The sequence below is a fragment of the Gossypium hirsutum genome, unplaced genomic scaffold (genome assembly GCF_007990345.1).
Source record: "Gossypium hirsutum isolate 1008001.06 unplaced genomic scaffold, Gossypium_hirsutum_v2.1 scaffold_136, whole genome shotgun sequence".
NCBI classification, from domain to species: Eukaryota; Viridiplantae; Streptophyta; class Magnoliopsida; order Malvales; family Malvaceae; genus Gossypium; species Gossypium hirsutum.
The window spans coordinates 43,772-47,712 of NW_024402827.1; the positions used below are offsets into that span (position 1 = coordinate 43,772).

General features: G+C 32.4%; 1 pseudogene; it reads left to right on the forward strand.

The window, feature by feature from the left end:
* The first annotated feature begins 1,213 nt into the window (after positions 1-1,213).
* Positions 1,214-3,708, forward strand: LOC121226370 (lysophospholipid acyltransferase 1-like; annotated as a pseudogene).
* The last annotated feature ends 233 nt before the right edge of the window (positions 3,709-3,941 follow it).

Genomic DNA, 3,941 nt, shown 5'->3' on the forward strand with positions numbered 1-3,941 from the left:
GAAAAGGAAACTAAGGGTATTTAATTAGGCATTTGATTTGGTGCCGGGCCGGCTACGACCCATAAATTTTTATCATATTTAAATAGGCCAGAAAAATGATTTGGACAAAAAATGAGGTCCATTTAAATGACAAAAAATTATTTTTAATATTATTTTTTGTTATTTTTCTTATTTTATTATTATTTATTATTATTATGTTGCTACTATTTTATTGTAATTGTTTGGATATGGTATAAAACCTATTTTTTTAATAATTTTGTTATTATTTTAAAGAATTTGTTAATTTTGTTATTATTTTAGAGATATTTACTTATTAAGTTACATCTATCTTAGTTTATTTAAGTATATATATTTTTTAAAATTTATTTTTAATTTTGAAAATTTTAATATTTCAAGTATTTTTAATATATTATATATATTTTTAAATTATATAAAATAATATAAAAATTAACAAGGGCAGTCTAGGTCGGGCCTAAGTTTTAACATTTTTATTCGAGTCGAGCTTGAATAAATTTTAGGTTCATTTTTTAACCCGGGCCAAACTTAGGCTTAGTAAACAAGTCTAAACTTATAGTCGGGCCCAGCCCGACCTGACCATGCTCACCTCTATTAATAGTATATGTTTTTATTAGTACATTTACTATTTCTATAATAAATAAATTTAAATAATTAAAAAAAGCATTAAAGTGATAAAGAAATTAACTTTCTATAGTTTTATCATTGTAGGTTTGTTGAAAAATATATTAATATTATATTTATATTTAAATTTTATTAAATCTTTTTTGTAATATGATACTTAAATTTTAAAAATTCGATTTTGATTTTAAATTTAAATTTTTGATATTTTAAACATACTCGCGTGTAATTTATTTTTAAAAATTTTATTACATTAAATAGACCTAAAATTTATTTTCTTTCTTTGTTTTTAAACCGTTTGTCATGCATTATTCCTTAACTTTATTATTAACTTTAAAAACTAAATAATCATATTTTTCTTCTAACTAAAATATTTCTTAAACAAATACAATATTAAACTCTCTCAGCCAAGGAAAATTGAGTCTGTTTTTTCAGGTTTTTATTTTCTTTGGGCCTTTTTTATTTTTGGGTTTGTCTTTTAATTCTGATGATTTAACGTGTTTTGCATTTTAATAATAGCCCAATACTTTTCTTAAAAAACAACCCTAAACCGCCTGTGGGATATCCTTCTAATGAGATGTTCTTCCACCAGAATATCCCTTTTAGAGAGAATCACCAGGCGGAATACTCCTGTAATGGATATCACCATTTTCAGTCAAACATACCGACCCTTAATCGAACTTAATATTCAACCTAAGGTGCGCTTCAATCGGCAATCCCACCCGTCCTTGCCATCTCCCATTCAATACATGACAAAATGCCGCATATGAGAATAAACAAATAAAACCCCTCAGAGTAACATACAAGTATATTCAGAATACCTGACTTGACCACGGTCGCATTTGATCATAACCAAGAACAAATCTCCAGTTTCGTGCATCTCGAGATGCAACGCAAATACACGGTTAAATTTCGAAGCTAAACATCTTTACTCAGCCTTTACGGGAGCGTTGCTTTTTATCTGTCATTTGGGTTTTCCTCAAATCTGCACTTTTTGGTGCCATGTTGTTGGGTTATCTTGCAATGGTTCTTTATCGTCCCAAGTGTTGGATTATCACTTTTTTCTTGGGTTTCGGTTTTTTGATTGGCTGGTAAGTCTTTCATTGGTTTTTGTTAAGAAACTTTTCGTGGGAAAACTTTATCTTAAGATTGTTATATTCTGTCCTGTTTACATGCTTGACATTGAAAAAGATCAGCATTTTGATTTATGCTTTTGGGTTTGTAATTCTAGAAATTGAATTATTTCTATTTTTATCTTTAGGAAAGGTTGTAGAGGGGAAAAAAACCTGATGGTCATGCCTGCTGGGTTTTCATGCTAAATTGACTGGCAAAATTATATGTTTGTCTTCTTGAATACTTTAGTAAATGCATATACACTTTTCATTCTTTTTAATGTATATGGTTGTTGATGATGCTGGTGAAAATTTGTGGGAAGAATATTGCTTATGCAACACTTGATTGATATTAGATTATCTATTGAAGTTTCTTTGAAAATCCTTTTAATGCATGCGCTATAAACTCAGTCTCTGTAAATAGTACTTATTTTAGAATCTTGACTATTCCTTTTTTATATGTTTGTAGCCATGTATATTACATGAGCGGGATGCATGGAAGCAAGGAGGTATCGATGCCACTGGTAAGCATGTTAGAGTTTCTCCTTCATATTGCTGTATTGAGCATTGATGAATCTTCAACCCTTTGTTTATTGCAATTAGTTCATCGTGATACCAAGTTGGGATAGCTCCTAAGGATAATGTTAGAAAAAACCATTTGCATTGCTTTGGCTGCATTGGACTAGGACACATCAAAGATGCACCTGCTAGAAGAATGGAGTAAACAGATGACTTGCAGATAAAAGGTTGAAGGGGCACCAAAAAGGGACCTGGTTTGAGGTGATAACAAATTCTATGAATCTATTAGATTTTGAAGAGAGGATGGCGGCTGATAGGAATGATTGGAGGAAGAGGATTCATGTACCTTATGTAAATGTCTGTAGGTTTTGTTCTTGTAGCTGACACTTTGTTTGGACTGTAATGCCTAATAAGTTCCTGCTTTGACATTTAATTCACATTGTTGAAAATGCATCTATGTACGTTATTATTTAAGGTTTCCCATGGTTTTATTATCAGTTTTCTAGGGATTTCTTTTGTACTTTATACATGTTAGATAATTGTGGGGCACCTTCTTCTGATATTTAGGTGCGTTGATGGTCTTGACACTGAAAGTCATTTCATGTGCAATGAACTACAATGATGGATTGTTGAAAGAGGAAGACTTACGTGAGGCTCAGAAAAAAAATCGTTAATTAAGCTACCTTCTTTGATTGAATACTTTGGGTACTGCCTGTGCTGTGGCAGTCACTTTGCTGGTCCAGTTTACGAGATGAAGAACTACCTTGACTGGACTGAAGGGAAGGGTTAAGTTTGTTATGTTGCTTGTATTTCTGCATGCCTTTTCTACTCTGAAGATACCAGGATGCAACTTTGGTGATCTTTTCTTCTTATTCTTGCCCTCCTCCCCTTTTAAAGATTTGGGCTCATTCAGATAAAGGACCATCACCATCTCCATATGTAGCACCCTGCGAGGTGCTTGTCCAAGCTGCTTTTTGTATGGCGATGTTTCTTTACCTTTCACCATCTCGTCCCTTGTCTGGTTTACTGATCCTGCATACCAAGAATGGGGATTCTGGAGGAAGTTGAGTTACCAATATATGTCTGGTTTTACAATGCGGTGGAAATATTATTTCATCTGGGCAATTTCAGAGGCTGCTATGGTTATATCTGGCCTGGGTTTCAGTGGATGGACTGATCTTCACCACCAAAACCAAAATGGGATCGAGCAAAGGTTGTGATATCCTAGGATTTGAGTTAGCAAAGAGTTCGGTGCTGTTACCACTTGTCTTGAACATACAAGTTAGCACCTGGCTTCGTCATTGTGAGTGTTTCTAGCTGCTATTCATTCTGTGTTTTGTTGGTCAGTTTTGCTTAAATATGCTGTTTGGTGTATTATGTATTGTACACTGTAAATATAATGCTTAACGAATATGAACAACTTTTGGAATTGGGTTTCTGATTTCTTAAGGTTGATCCCTCTGGCTTTTATTCATACTATTATTATTATTCTTGATGGCTTGATGCTGTCCGTGGTAGGTATACTGTCCAATTGTCTAAATCCTCCATCCAAATGTTTAATTTTGTGTATGAGTCATGGAAAAAAAAATTAGTTAATCATAAGTTGGTATAGTATATATTTTGTGGATATAAAATTTGTTATATCGTTTGTAGTTACAATTTTTATGGCTATAT